Below are 17,326 nucleotides of genomic sequence, written 5' to 3'. Positions count from 1 at the left end.
CCAGTGCTTCATTAGAGCTGGGGGTTGCAGGTGGGACTCACTGGCGCTCATTTTTGTGGACCAGCACTTATTTTCCCTCATCAGACTTTCACCCAGATTACAGGAAGCGGAAGAGAAAAACGGAACAGCAGTGACAAAAAGGTAGTGCAGGGATAAAAAAAGAACCTGCAAGGGTGAGGAAAAGGGGCAGGGAGTATCTGATGGCGAGTGAAAGTGGTATCAGGGGGAATTAAGACTACCCAACATTAGAATTTGGCACCTCAAATAGTTGTAGCGCCGGCCACGGCCACTGGACCAAAACACTGGGCCCGGCACTTATTGTTTTACAATTCAAGTGCTAACTTTATCTACATATTCCTGCTTTGCCTAATGTTAACTGCTGCTCATTTTTGGAAATTTGGGGGTGCAACATTCACAGTATTCTTTGTTAAAATGGTGTTTTACTCCCCTCCTTAGTTCCAAAGGTATAGTGTGGGTGTGCCTCCAACTGTGACAGGTGCACTATTTATTCAGCCAGAAGAAAAAGCTGCACTAGAATTTGAACACCTATATTGTAATTGTGATGCCTCATATCTGGCAATGGAGACATATACACCCACTGTACTCTAGAAAAAGGCATTTCCAATAGTTGTCATGTCATATAACTGTTTGTGGAATTGTTGTCTGATTTTTTCTGTGGTGACAAGCACCCTATATTTATATATAGAATTTGGTTTTCTTCTCCTTCAGCTTTTGTACATAAGTTTCAACTTTCTAGTTTTCAATCCAAGGGTCAGATAAGTGGTGATGGACAGCATGCAAAGTTTAACTCCCTTTTCAATTTTTTTGGCTCATCCTGGTGATCCCCACTTAAGGTGGTCGGAACAGAAGAACGTATGTCATAATTATGCTATGCGTTGGAGAAAGATGGTAAGCAAGTTTTCCAAAATTTACCTGAAGCCAGCCGAAAGGTTTTTATTAAGAAGTTGGATTTACACTATCTTCATCGCATTGGTACATTTCTAGATAGCTGAGAGTGGAAGAGTCTATTACATCATTAGAAAAACTGGCTGTGCCTTGTAAGATTAGCGCTATGTCTGAAGAGTGGATGAGAGACCAATCTTTACTTAGTTTGAAGAGTGATAAAATCCGAAAAGAACTCTGATTAAAAGATGATCCACACCTGGAGGATTTATTTTCAACTGTGAAAAGAATGGCACACATGGTGGTTTCTGTGGATAAACTAGAAATATGAAATAGTATAAAGTCTGATGTCAAGCTTAAAGTGAATACTGTTGAAGTAAAGACAAGTATTTGAGGTTTTAACAATTTTTAAGGCCAATGCTATCGATGTGGTCGGTAGGACACAAGGCCAATAATAAGGAATTTCCTGCAATTAGCGCCATCAATAGCAGATGCTGTCATAACAGCCATTTTGCTAAATGTTGTTGCAGCTCAGATAGGAATATGAAAGGTGGGGAGGTGAAGAAGCTGCACAACGAGGTGCTTCTACAAGTGGGAAACAAATTGAAAAGTAATTGGCTGGAGATAGTGAAAGTAATTAACATTCATATTATGCTAATGTTCAATTTGTTCTTAAACCTAAGAATAGTTTGTCAAAGCTTATTCAGATCCCATGTTTGAACAAAGTCACTCCGCGTCATTTGGATATCAGTCCTGGTGGCTATAGATGGCAAAACATGGATATGATTTGTTACTGTTGGAGTGCAGAGGGAGGATAACTTCTGGAAAGTTAGAAAGTTATATGCATCTGTGAAGGGTGACTGTATTTGGAGCTGCCCCCATCAAGAGGGATTAGAGATTTACCTTGATGCTAATGCTAATCAACAGGTGTGTGTATTTCAAGTGTCAGAAGAGAATAATAATTGTGAGAAAATATGCCCTGAGTTAATTATAAATAAGCTAGGTTGTGTTAAAAATTATACATAAGCTAAAACCTAAAGTGGTGTTGTCCTGGTGGTGTCTAATGTCTGCAAAATGCTTCTGAAAGTGCAGGATGATGTATGAAAGGAGCTAAAAAGACTACAGTTGGTTGTTGTGGTAGCTCCAGTAGAGGCCACAGCATGGTTTGCTACTGGGGTAGTGGTGAGGAAAACAAGTGGGCTATTAGGCTTTGTATTGAAGGTAGAGGTTTAAATAAGGAGATTGTAGTGTCTTAATTCCCTCTTCCCAAGATTGTAGAGATGATATCAATACTGTCAGGGGCTAAGTTATTTTCTACCTAGAATTTGAATCTATTTTGCTCACGTGGGTCATATAGGAATTTTGAAGACCATAGAAAGGTTCAAAGAAGCTTTTGGATGGCCTCATAAAAATTTGGAGATTGAGTGAAATATGCAATTGCGCAATGATTGTTCAGATAGTGATAGGATATATAAATCCATTGTCACTCGCATGGTTGGTTGGAAGTTACCCCATGAACCATGGGAAGAAATTGCAATAAACATTATGGAACCTTTAAGAGGAAAGAAATTTTACTCCATATTTAATTGTAGCGACAGACATTTTTTTTCGTTGGCCTGAAATTGGCTGTGTAGGGGTTATCTCCTCTGGTTGGAAAAAAATTTGCCCAAGAGAAGATTTTCTCAAATGTTTGCAGTCTGACAATGGAGTTCAATTTTGTTCTAAAAAGAAAGAATAGTTCCTTTACAAATGTGGTACTGTGCATAAGAGCTGTTCTCTTTGTTATTCTCAACCAACAGGATAGTGGAAAGACTAACACACACAGCATTATACATCAGCACTTCATTATCTCTACAAGATAGCTGACTCGATAGGGTATCTGTTGAAGGTACTCCTTTTCATAGTTTCATTATGCAGCACTGTTTTTTAAGGGGTATAGGAAACATGGCGCTCGTTGAATACGCTTGGAAGAAGATCTTTGTCTTTGTTATTATATGTTAGGTAAGCTTCATTAATTTTCATATGAACTATCGGGTATTAGAACATTTTTATTGAGGCTAATTGCATGAGCTACTGATAATTGGAACGCACTTGTCATGCACTTGACTGGTGCTTGTCAAACTTTTGGCGAACGCGAACACAGATCATGTACGTTAACTTGGGATTAATCTTGAAGTACCGACATGGAGCACTTTGGTAATGGGAACGTACATGTAAGAAAGCTTTTAACATTTGGAGAACGTGCACTTAGAGCAGATACAGATTACTATGGGGATGATGGTACATTTTTCAGTGTTATATTTGCAATTTTATTTCTCGAAGTATTTATAACACTGGACATATTCTCTTAGATGTTTCATACGGAGAGTGTGGATATGAGCTCAGACTGGACAGATTGCAGAAAAACATCCTGCAAACAGTGACTTCAGGATTAAACAGAGGAGGAGATATAGGATGACAACACACAACAATCTTAAGACCATGGGTAAGACATGAATATTGAGCGTAATGGGTCATTGATCCAGATTAATTTGATGTTTATGAAGTAACATGTTAGCATTATTCTCTTTTGGTTTCATAGAAATTCACTCCTGATGAAGGACTGAGTAGTCCAAAATGTATGGGGGATGATCATTAATTGTTAATTTTTAACATATTGGTGTTTTAAGATTTGACGCTTTGTTTTGGATGTTTTCCACAAAAATTGTCCGAATGGACTTGGATGAATCAACTCAAAGAATAAACAGAAAAAATTGCATATGATTTCGTCAGACACAATGATGATTTGTTTGATAAAAGAGTGATTTTATCCATTAAGGGGACGATTTGGGAGTGGAAGGGGACACATGACTCCAGGAGGGCTGAGTGCTATCATTGACTATATATCCTTGATGACATTTCCATATGTCCATGCTCGAGAGGAACATTTCCAACAGGAAGTGTCTGCCGCATTCTCCACTGCAGTGTCAATTTGTTTGTACACATGAGGAACACCACTTTCAGCAGAAAAACCATGAGGTGCTACATCACAGAATGGATCAACACTTGGCACCAGGTCCCCCAAAAACGTCCTACAAGAAAGGCACATGCCACAGAGCTAATGGCAGCTTTACATCCTGCTTAGTAATGAGCAGAGCATGTTACATGTACTATTTATAATATTGAAAAAATTTAGTATGAGAGGTTTCATGCATAACCATTTAATTGCTGGTAAGTTGGTAGTACACTTAGGGGTAAGGGTAGCATTAGGCACTGTTATATGGCCTTGAGAATTCTAGCAGTGATGTAACAGGCTTACAGAACAGAACACAGCACAAGTATTGAAGGTGTCTAATTTGTTTATTAGGCACTTGGTATTATGCGATGGTTGAGGGTGAAAATTATTAAGGAAGTGAATAAACAGAAGACATTCCATTTGACCAGTCCTGGAGTTCCATCACTCCTCTCTTGTGGTCGTGGCGCTGGGGTTTCCTTTCGGGCGTTTTCCCCTTCCTTGTATTTGCTGTCAGGAAAATGGCAGATCCTAGGGAAGAAGCAAAGCAAGCAGATTCTGAGTATCAATTATATTTCATTAATACTCATCCCACTACTGACCAATAGTGAGATTTGTAGAGAAAGACAAGCTTCCAGGTGCTCTCCGTGTCTTTCACACCTGTTGTCCCGACAAAAACTATTGCGATATAGCACAAAATAACACCTGGCCGGTGCTACGGTTAATTTCCTGAGCAATAGCGATCCGGACTGTAGCGTCCTCTCTCCTTAGGTCACCGGGTATACATGGCCTTGTTGTCTGCAGGGTGTTCTTCTCCCTGTCTCACGTCCTCTAGAGCCTCGATGCAAATGAGGGAACCCCCTCATAAGGAAGCGTTGACACTGTTTGTGCGCCAGCACTTTTGGTATTAAAGTAGGGGACTCACAAGCGTCTGCAGCCCCTTCTGTAATACCAAAGTGCCCCGGGGGAATACAAAGCAGGCGCAAACGCCAGTTAAGTCCCCGGGGCACCTTGTGTAATGCGGCCCCAGGAAGTATGCCTGGTGCTGTTATTCCCAGCATTTGTTTGTTCTGCCACCTGCCCTGATATGTGCGTTTGACTGGTATCAAAGAGGTCCAAGCAGGTTCCCAGTTTTTCAGTATGTTCTACACACTGTTGATTGTGAATCATATTTGTGGCTGACACTGGAATGATCATTTTTCATCAGCAGATTGGAAGTCTCGTTGACCTGGGTGGCAATGGTGACATTGTAGGGCTGCTTCAGATTCAGTGGACTGATCAATTCCTGTCAGCCTAGAAGACTAATCATTTCCGCCAACATTACCGTGGTTGTCTATGTTTCGTTGGTTATGGTATAAGGTTTGGGCATAATGCATTAGTTCTGTCAGTAGCACCTTATCAATTAGATTATGATCGAGCCAGCTGCGCTTTACTAATTGATGTGATGATACGTCTACTGCCAGCCAATGGTCTGCTCAAAGCTGAACACTGCACAGCACCATGTGCAAGTTGGGCTCCTCCATTGTATGCAGCACTTCCTGCCCCACCAGAACATCTTGACCTGACTCTGAAATATGTGGCCGAGAATGCCATGTTAACTGCTCATGCCCTTCTGATACACTGAAAATAGGCTGTGGTCCTTCACATTAACCTGCCTAGAACATTTCTCCTCGGTTCTCATTGGCATTTCATTCATGCATCTCTTAGGTCTTGTCACCTCACACAGCCCTGGCCTACCTATTTACAAAATGTAGCCTGGTTTTAGTTGGTGCCTCCCCTCTGTCTTTTTGAAACAGGGATTCCTCACACAACCTATTCTGTTTATATAGCAAATAGGTGTTAAATGTGACTCCTTACATTCTTTCATCGAATCATGGCTTGCAAATCCCAGCCTCGATTTACTAATCATTTTCATCGCCCTTGCGTCGCACAAGGCGACACAGGACAACACAAAGTCTTATTTGGAATATACAGAGCCACGCGAAGCCTACTTGTGCAGCATTGCGTTACATTCTGCAGTACACATAGAAAGAGGAAAATGCCACTAAGGATTGTTTTTGTGCAGGAAAATGTCCTGCACAAGAACAATCCAGGCTGTAGCACAGGCACCCTTACACTATGTTGCAGAGATGCCTGTGGTGGCACTAGGCAGCACAGAGTTCATCAGCACAAGGACAGAGCAGAAATGCTCCAGATCTTTGTAAAAATGGAGCATTTCTGCTCTTTCCCTTTCACACAACGCAGGACGGCAGCTTTGCTTGCTGGCCTGTGTTGAGTGAAAGAATAGTAAATCTGCCCCTGGTATTTTTGTAGTTCTTTCCAAAATGGCTCTCTCTCGAATTGTGTCTTTTCACACAATATTGACATTGTCTTTCATCAAAATCTGAGATGCAGGTTGGTGCTTTGTTGTATTATCTGATCATTCTCTGCCACAATCTAATAAATGTCAAGCAATTTACCTATTAATATGCTATGCACACAGACTATTAAGTGCTGTTTTATTCCTTGTGTAAGTTGTCTTAATAGTGATAAGATACTGTTTTACAGGTTTGTGCAACTTAAAAGACTCAGTGCTTTCTCAAGCCTAGATTAGAAAAACATGTATTTTGTCAAGCAGATTGATTTTAAAAGTTCCTGAAAATGTAATGTGATAATTAAGACGCTGTGGCAAAAATAAAGTTTGACAGGCTTTACTATCATTTGGATCTGTGGAAAATTAACAATTTATGGACAATATATTCAGTTATCTTCTACCATGTAGTGCAGGTAAATCTACCAGCCAATGGTCAGCCCATATAGCAATCACAGCTCCAGATATCCAGCCAATATGCAGAAACCTGCTACATAAACCCAGCCACAAACAACTGCAAAGGTAGGTATGAAAAACACCAGTTATATTTCTGGGTACCAATTTGATACCCTCCGATTTTGTCTTTAACGTTAGATGCAAGTAGGACCTTCTTAATAGATCTAACAAATGCATATTTTGGTCGTGAATGGTGTTAATGCAGCGTTCTCTGTGTCAAGTCATCCCTTGTTGCAGTTAACACTCCTTTCATAACTTGTAAGCTTTCACTTGCTAATGAAACCGTGATTCAGGCCTGAGGAATGTCTGTGGCACCTATGAATTCTCTTCTCAATTTAATCACAGTTGTATTTATAGTCGACCTAAGTCCACAAGAATGTTGGAAGCTGAGTGGGTAGAAGGACAAACCTCGAAGACTAACAACCCACTTCAAAACTTGCCAATAAGTTTTTTCAAGCCCGTGAGGTTTCCGATTTTCACCTTTGATGTAGTTTGCCAAGTTTCCGAGTTCGTAATTCACCTGTGTGAAGTATTTCCACAGTAATAGAAACCAGCAGAACGCAGAATCAAACTAAGAGTGTCATTCACGCTATTTGTGAGTTTCCATTCAAGAAAATGGATGCAGATTTTTTTCTAAGCAATATGCAATGGTGTTGCAGGTAAGAACACTAATGACAGTGCAGTACCATAGCTGAACTATTTTCATATGTGAGATACCTGGAAATAGTTACAAAATTCACTGGCAATTTTCAGGACGCACATAACAACTGCCCCTGAGGTGATTCAAGTTTTCTCCTAGGACACATAGAACATATGAAGGGATGTCTGTATGGGACTGCCATGGTGGCAAGGTGATCTTGCAGAGAAGGGCACCCATCAAAGAGATTTGTACAGGCCTCCACACATTGGACGAGACATTTGATGTGTTTTCCAACAGTATCAGGTCAATGAAATGGGTTTTGCTATTAGCCTCTATACCATTGGGAACTTTTTCCTCTTAGGGGCTTATTTATAAGTCACTTACGTTACTGGTACGTCACTTTTTTGTATATTAAAAGTGACGCACTGGTGGCACAAGGGCAGTGTAAATAAGCTCCTATATGTGGCGGCAGAAAAAAGAGGAGGGAGAACACAGATGTCCTATTACCCCACTTCTATAAATGAGACCCTCTTTTCATCTACATATAGCTCAGTCCTAACCATTTCTTTAACCTTCAAAAAAGATATACATAATGTATAATGTTGTATTTATTGCAATATTGTTTTGCATTTTTATAGAAATTCCTACCTCTGACGCGGGTAGCAAAATGCTTCAATTTGCATTAGATTGCCGGGAGCTCATGCAGGGAGGGACCGAAGGAGTCATTTGATAAGACCTGGAGCCTATGGGCAGAATGGGAGCCTATGGACAGGAGGTGAGATTCTTAAATGCTCACTTCACCAGCATATCACTAGACAAATACATCCCTCCTGCAGAATCAGCATCTCTTGCTGTGGATCTCACCACTTGAATTGTGTTTGTCTACTTCCCTGACAACATTCTTAAGAAAACTGTCTTTATTCTAAGGGTGGGCGGATTGTGCGAAATTGACTTTCCCAAATTATCGCGAAATTGCACAAAATCTCCGCGAGCATGCGAAACTTTCGCGAAGATGCGGAGATTGCTTTTCCCACCCGTTTGCGATGTGTTTTTGCGTGCTCGCGGGGAAATATATCTCCAACTTGCCCATGAGGTCGCTAATGGGCACAGCCATCTTGCTCGCGATGCTTATTTCCTGTTCGCGATCACAATGACGTGTTCGCGATCGCAATCTCTCGCGGGATAGCGCGACCAGCTACCAACAATCCAACATCTTGTGGCGCACGCGAATGGATAGGAAAACTCGTCGGCGAACGTAAGTCGCGATCGCGCACGTGAGAATGAATATTTAAAGCGCGAACAAGAAAAATACTTCCGTTTCGCGGCAGGTTGCGAAAGTTTTGACATTTTCGCGCTCTCCGCGGAACGCGAAAATGTCAAAATATCACAAATTCCACGAACGGAACGAAATTTACCGCCCAGGCCTACTTTATTCAAGATTTCTGGGTTATTACTTTTAAGTTTGTGCCTTTGTGTCTTTTCTAGATTTGTGAGCTTTTTTGATTTGCTTTCTGCTTTGTTGTAATTTTTTCCCCCTTCCTGTTTTAGCCAATTCACCCAACTAATAGGCACACATGTCTACTAATCCCAATAGCCGCTTACAACTACCCTTTTTCTAATCCATTCGAATCATTCTATCCCTATTCTAAGTACTACTAAACGCACAAAAGACCCCAAGAGCACAAATTTACCATAATTAATCCACAAGGAAAAAGAAAGCACATTTTACTAATCTAACTATTTTACTTTAATCTTGGGTTCAAGAGTAGCATGCTACTCACAGCAAAGTGCTTCAAATCCTTGTCAGGTGTTGTAAGCACTATGGTAATACAATTTACAATTATAATTAAAATCTGACCAAGAACAGTATTAAAAAGTAACCACAAAGATTACAAGAGCACAAAGGGGGCATGAAGGAGTCATCGGACCAGTAAATATTGACTCGTACCAAGGATTATGTAGAGTTATATACATTTTAAATAACTTCCATGTGGGAGTACCATTAAAACAAAGCATGCTGTGCAGGCATTCCCAGCACACATTAATAGAGGCTTTCCCCAAGCATCTTGCTCTATACAATTAAATAACATATGCTTGGCAAAGGCAACACCAACACGTGCTACACATGCATTCCAGGATACATTAAAAAAGAATGACCTCAAGCAACCTGTAGAACCATGTACACTTAAAATAAACATTGATTGGCGGCAGCCTTAACTACATCTGCTGCACATGCATAAGTGACAATTTTCATGTAGGTATTCCAGAGTAAAAAAACTTTCAAACTAAGCAAATGTTCTAATTTTCACAAAGACATTCACTGAGGTTGCAAAAAAACTTTGCAGCTTTGCATACTCCTAATACTAAACTAAAATGGTTGTTCCCATTAATTTTAGACTTTCAGCTGAAATTGGCACTCGTCCAGCAGAACATGTACGTGCCGCTATATTAAGTATAGGTCCAGATACACAAAGGTTAAGTGTCAGGTTAGTGTTCGATTTTTAATGCTAACCCGATGCTAAACCTTTTTTTGGGGATTAACCAATGCTAATTAATATTAGCATTGGTTTGATTGGGAGAGTAACACAAAGCAGCATGAAACACTGCTTTGCATTACTTTGCATCAAGGGGGCGCTACATGGGTGGTACATGGGCATTCCCGTGCAACCACTCATGCCTTTTGACGCTAAACCCTACCTACTAACATTGGTAGACAGGGTTTAGTGTAAAAAATTAACACTGCTGGATAGCAGGGTTTAAAAGGAGAACTGTTTCATTTTTCCTTTTTTCTGATTTTCCCTGTGTGCTGTACTGTGCAGCACACATACAAAGTAGGAAGAGCTTTAAGGTATGTCTAGAAAGATGAATCATATGAGAGGGATGAAGAAAGGCTATCTCCTGACCAGCCAATTTCAAATCATATTACACTCACAGACAATAGCATCAAGATCACACAAACTACCTGAAAATTTCCATGGCTCACAACATCAGTGACTCAAAAGCTGCCTCAATATTATCCCGCATTGAAATACAGACACCTACCTGAGGTTCAGCCTGGCCAAGACTAAATTCCTCCTGTACACCCAGAGCACCAAACAACCATAGATTAATTGACAACAGAACGCACATTTGAGTGTCATAGGGATTTATTTAATTTGTTAGGCCTCAGCCTGAGTTCTCTTTATTCAAGGTTTATGATGATAATCGATTAACCATTAAAATTATTATTTAATAGTACTGCTTTGCCAGTGTTACAATCGGTGTTTTGTAATGTAATACATCAAATTGTAGCTTCTTAGGGATGCATGCCATAAGAGAATGCTTCAAAGTAGAATCAGAAGTTATATCTACCATAGCATTACTTTGATAAACTTAACACAAAAACTTCAAGAACAACCCAATGACCATTTTGGTACATGGTTAAACATACTTAATAACAACAGTGTCCAAACAGGTTTCATTTACAAAACAGAGTTTCAAAAACTAGTCAGATACTGAAAGAGTATCTCTGAGATAGTAGACTTAAAGAACGAAATACACACACAAATAAAACCAACATGAACATATGTTATAGAAGATTTGATTAGTATATTTCAGAAGAGGACTGTACATTTATCTATATGAGTAAATTAAATAAAAGATACACTCAGTTAATAAAGAGAATACACAGTGCTGGTGACAGATGTGGGCTGCAAAAGTAGTCACGCGCATATAAATTAACAGGAGACATTGGTGGACTATATTCAATTTATTACTAAGCACAGGTTATATGGGGCTCACAGGGAGAGTTAACAAGACAGATAGCAACTCCCAAACGGGTTCGCCAAGACTGTGTATTGGCTATTGGCCCCGACCTTATTCTCCGTATATCTCAATGACGTGGTGATTTACCTGACAAATTTTGTTAGTGATGCCCCGAAGATCATAGGAAAGAAAGTTCCACTTTTGTTGTTCGTAGACGATAATCTGCTGGTATCCAAGACCCCAATGGGTCGGCAGACACTGGTTGATCGGTTTGAAGACTTCTGTATAGAAAGAGGGCTGACAATATACCAATTAAAAAATACATTTATGACTACTCGCCCGCATAAGTCTTTTAGAGGAAGTATCACATTGGAGGGGTCAGAAGTAGAATGAGTCTCCGAATTTGATTACTGAGGTTTACGATTCACGCAAAACATGTCTTGGTCTTCAGAGGTGAAAAATAACTTATGTCACCATGCATCTGGGATACAGAGAATACATAGGGCATCTAAAACTAGACAAGTTTTACCTGCAGTAAAAGTATATAATGTGAAGGCGGAAGGTAGAGCCCTTCATGGAGCTGAGATGTGGGGCCTTGCAGGAATGTCCTGTTTGGGTAAAGCCCAAAATAATTTCCCGAGATCTCTGCTTGGGCTCCCAAAGAGCACACCCCTGTTAACCTTGTTAAGACTTAAGTCATCGCCTGCCTTAGAAGAGTATTATAAAGCTTTTAAAGAAATAACTGAACTAGATAAGAACCACAGGATCCATTGGACCTGCTCCATTAGAGAGAGACTTACACAAATTGGTCTAGAAGACTCTAGGAATGATTGGAATAGCCCCTTGTCTCTTTCCAAGAAAGCACTTAAGGAGCTTATTGGGCCCATACATGAGCAATTGAGATGAGCAATAGGAGACAGGGAGCTCTAACTGTGGCCTTTTTAGATATAAAATCATACAATATTTGCTAATCTTTTTTAAATTACAGTTCAGTCCCTTTGGCTAGGCCACTGTACATTATGTTTAGACATCGTACACTTCCTTTGCAGTCATTCTTTGAAAAATGAAAATCCAAGGTGGACATGAGTTTGGCCTGCCCAATGTGTCAGTACTCTGATGAGAATCTTCAACACTTTTTCTTCTTTTTTCCTGCTTATGTCCAGCTTAGGAAATCCTGCACCCTCCCAATCTGTAAACAACTGGGGGTGAGGCAATGTGAAATGGCACTGAGGCTCTTGCAAGCTTAGACAAAGGAACCTGCACAGTTATGGATCTCCATTGGAGTTGGAGCATTAAAGCGAAGATGATGAGGCAATTTCACACAGACTCAGGAGATGCACTTTAGAGTCAACAGTTCAAACTAACTGAAGATGGTGCTGGGCTGGATAATTATTTGTGATGTAATTAGTGACGGCTCCTCCTTCAAATATTTTTTATTTGGGCGCTTAATTGAGCTGAATGCCCCTTTGTGTTGCGCTTTGTAGGCGATGAGTTGGATGATAAGAGATAATGGCATTATTTTCAGAATGAAGATTTATGTTTGTATGGTATATTTGGTTTGAACTGCTTGATTTTATGTATTACAAGGCGATTTTGTTTTAGGATTTATCATATTATGTATTTTAATGGTTACTTATTTGGTGTTTTACTGTATATTTATTAATTTTAATGTTATGATGTACTTTTATGGCTTAAACACTAAATAAAGAATTGATTGATGATATTCAATTCATTGTGTAGAGCTTCTATACAAGCATTAAAGTTCATAGAAATGTTCCTCTACAAAGGAGAAATAAGATAATCTTTTCAGGATTTTGATGATGTTTCGACCCTAGCAGCCCTCCTCCTCCTTGACCTCTCATCAGTTTTTGACACTGTATCCCATCACACACTGATCAACAGTCTCTACCAGATCGGAATACAATGAGCAGCTCTCAAGTTGATCGCATCCAACCACACAGGAAGAACACAGAAAATCATCCTCCCTCCCTACGCCTCGCTTCCCAAGAACATCAGCTGATGTGTACCTCAAGGCTCATCCCTCAGCACAACCCTCTTCAACATATACATGACACCCCTGGCCAACATCATCAAGAGCCACGGACTCAACATCATCTCCTATGTCGATGATACCAAACTCATCCTCTCCCTGACCAACGACCCAGCGACCACCAAGGACAAGTTTCAAAGATGCATGAAAGACATGGTTGTATAAATGAACAACAACTGTCTCAAACTCAACATCGACAAGACAGAAGGACTCATCTTTGGGAAATGAAAGGATACCCTCTGGAACAATGAATGGTGGGCACCTGAGCTGGGCCGAACCCCCAAACCCACCGAACACGCCCGCAACCTTGGTATCATCCTAGACAGCCAGCTATCCATGAAGAAGCATGCCAGCTCCATCTCCTCCGCCTGCTTCCTCACCCTTCGAATTCTCAGGAAGGTCTTCAGATGGCTCCCATCCAACACCAGGTGAACAGTCACACAAGCACTTGTCACCAGCAGATTAGACTAGGGCAAAACCTAGGAATCACTGCCCAACTCATGACCAATGTTCAGACTATCCAAAACACAGCAGCCAAACTCATCCTCGACCTCCGCAGATGAACGCACATCAGCCCTCACCTCAGGAAACTCCACTGGCTACCAGTCACTAAGAGATACCAGTTCAAGGTACTCCAGCTAAGAAGGCCACATGGGGAGGCAGAAGCTTCTTTAGGACAACAGCAATGCTTTGGAATCAACTGCCTTTTGACCTAAAACAGCACCCTCACTGGTTAGTTTCAGAAAAGGCTTAAAAATCTGGCTATTTATACAAGCTGGATAAGAAGCCTCTTGCAGCTCTCGTCTTTAGCAGTCATTTTCATCCCTGCTACACCTGACTCATCTTTCCTATAGCGCCAAGACGCGCCACAAGTTTTATTTACATTACATTACACAACAAAGGACTGGCGTACCTCAAAAATCGAATGAATTTCCACCAACCTACCAGGAAACTCAGCTCCGAATTCTCCTCCCTAGCAGACACTTGATACATCCACCGGACGAACAGTGGAGGTCGCTCTTTCTCCCACCTGGCAGCCAAGGCCTGAAGCAACTTCTCCCTGCACCTCAGAGCCTCACCTTCGCTCCAGCAGTTTAGGAAGTACCTCAAGACCTGGATGTTTGACAATTAGGAGCACGGGCAGCATGAGCATCGTCCCTCAGCACCTCACGGGTGATGCAGCTGTGCTTTACAAATCCTAATTTATTGACTGATAAATGAATGAATGAATGAATGGGCTATCACTAGAACTGGAAGCAATTGCTTGAACACAGTAGGTGTCACTAAATTAATGCAAATAAGGATGAACAATTTCAGAAGCTAGGCATTAAGTATTTTTACCCAAAGAGTGTTGTTCACAGAAATACATTGGTTCTGAACTGCCCTGTCAAACCCAATTTAAAATGCTGTATCTGCTTGATTTACTCTGTTTAGATAACACTTATATTGATGGAAACTCTGGTCTCTGTGTTGCCTCACTCATGTACAAAATGTGACTGTTCCCTCTCTCTCTCAATCAAAGAAACATTAATAGGTGATGTTTGCATATTGTGACTTATTTTAAAATGAACTTCTTCTGTTTAGATGGAAAGGAATCTGATGCATATTCACACTGCACCTTTTCCAGTGCCAGTTTCCAATTTCTGCTCCAAACAAAAATGCAAACCAAAAACCCATATTCAATGTTGAGTTATATTCTGGAGCTCACATAAGTTCTATGGCCAAATGAACAAATGTCAAACTGTCTAACTAAGGAAGATCGTTACATTCCAAATCCATAGGCCCAAGGATCTGAGGATCTATCGCCTTAATGGTACGACCCACCAAGAGGAACCTTCTGACCAAGAAGCTTTCCTGAACTATCCTTCAGCACCCTGACAGTGCTTTGAGGTGAATCCATAATGGCTGCACAAACCATCTCTATAATTAAATAAATACTTGTATAAAGGGATATAACGTGCAGTGGCAGCTGGCATGTCCCGTGAGTGGTAGGGGCAGTGGGGAAAAAACAATAAGAATGCATTAAATTAAATAAAACACTTACCTTCCTGCATAAGGCAAATTCCTCCGTCGTCTTCTCTCCTCGAGGCAGGCTCCCAAGCCAATGCTAGTGCTGCTCTCATGCACTGAATGCCTGCACCTACTCTCAACCCAGCTGTCTTAAGTGCACATATCTGGCTGGTGGTCGCAAGACGGCCAGCCAAGGAGACATGTGCAATTTACACAAGTGCAAAACGCAGCCCACCCTCTTCTCTGCAGCTGCCATTTGGCCCCACCCCGTCCTGACACTCTGGTCAGGACCGGGTGAGAAAAAATCAAATGTTAATGAACTACCTTCATTACCATTTTATTTTCTGGGGTCATTTCAGTGTGGCGACACTCCTCTGCTATAACGGAGGAGCCACCCCTGATAACGCGTCACAAGGTACTGTGATAATTCATCACCATCCACTTCCTTGCTTCCACAATAGGATCAAACATACCTGAGGGTGAGCATATACTGTTTAATAATTCACACCGGTGTCCTGCAGTGATCCTGCATATGGATGAAATTGGGCACCACATTCTGAGCAGGTGGGGATGAGCTGAGGCAATTAAGAAACACTGTTCAAGCCTGCTTTGTGAAGGGTCTCAAGGGGTGGGGAATAAGAAAGCGTGGCTCATTGTCCAAGGCCTATAACCCTGCTGTTTCCTCACCACCTAACAGCAGAGCTGCCTATAAGATGGGGCGCGCCAGGCCTGCATGCTAATACTGTGCCTAGGACCAGCTTTAAGTCACTGCGACCAGTGCGGCTGCGCTGGGCACTGAACAGTGAAGGGAGGCACTGAACTTAGGGAGGGTGCTGCGTTTAGCAATAACTTATGATTGGAGAGACGAGGGTCACTTTTCCCGGTGGCAGTGAGAGAATCCGAGGAGGTGGTCATGTGGCGTGGGGTCGCCAAAAATGATTGTCGCACCATCACTAAAGCCGACCCGGACTGTGGATTCAATATCGTGCCAGTCAGTGTCTGCATTGGCACCGCTCTTTCTCCTCTCTGAATGCCATAGTTGCTGTTGGTGAATGCAAGAGCCGTGCACCTAAGAACATCTCCGTACATCTGTGAAATTTCAGCAAATTTACCTCAGTGGCCGTGCTGACAAGAGCATGAAGGCAATGTCTGTAGATAATAATGCTTAATTAAAACTGCATGTTTGTTGAATCACCAGATAGCCAGAGTCCCCAGTTGGAAGTACCGACACCTTGAAAACACATTGCTAACAAATAGAAAAGGTTCTCTTTCTTGTAGGTCAATTGATTTATGTTTTGGCAGATGCCCAAAAGCCTCATTAATTCCAAGTGAGTAGTGGCTTCAGAGTCATTTGCCACGTCTGCCTAAGCATTACAATCGCCAGTATTTATGAACTTTTAGGATTCGAGAAAAATGCTGCAGAGTATTGTCGTATCCAGAGGTTTAGTGATGTATTAAAAATTAAAACGCTAAAATAAGTACATTAAACATTCAATAACGCAATGGTAACATTCCACGCATTACTCATAACAAATCTATCCTGCTGCTGCTTTTATTTCTTCTCTTTATGACACGACGAATCCTTTGCATGGCAGCTGCAAGCTGAACTTTTCTTTGTCTGCATTTTAGCTGCAGTCTGTGCTCATGTTTATCTTGTTCCCTTTGTCTGTGTCCGCTTCTTAATCATTCACCTCTTATCCGTGCTTTTTTTGTGCATTGGCCCAAAGTTCTTGCCACGAGCCGAATGCCTGGTTTGCTGAATGCCCAGCTTCCTTACCCTTGTGCCCACCTCATGCCTTTTTTCATCACCTACACTTTCCTCTGTGGCAAGTTCTTTCTTGGATTGTCACTGCTTTTCATCTGTCTCTCCCTCCTTCTTTTTCCCTGTTCTGCCTCTCTCCCTTGCTCTGGATCAAAATCAGATGCTAAAGAATAAGTAGGGGGGCTTCAAAAATGAGTGCCAACCACCTGCACACATTAGGCACTGCCCTTGTCCACTATCACCCATTAGTCAACATGAGTGCACCAAGCTTTGTTCTGCTCCTACAGACCTGCATGGGCCCTTCAGCCTAACCAGCACTCTTAACAGCCCTGCACCACCATCTTTCACCTTGGCCAACCCAGCCCCACACTGTGCTGATGATTGCGTGCAAACCCTGCAGATGGTTCCCCAATGGTGTT

The sequence above is a fragment of the Triturus cristatus genome, chromosome 2_1, assembly GCF_964204655.1.
Source record: "Triturus cristatus chromosome 2_1, aTriCri1.1, whole genome shotgun sequence".
Taxonomy (NCBI): Eukaryota; Metazoa; Chordata; class Amphibia; order Caudata; family Salamandridae; genus Triturus; species Triturus cristatus.
This window is presented reverse-complemented; position numbering follows the sequence as displayed.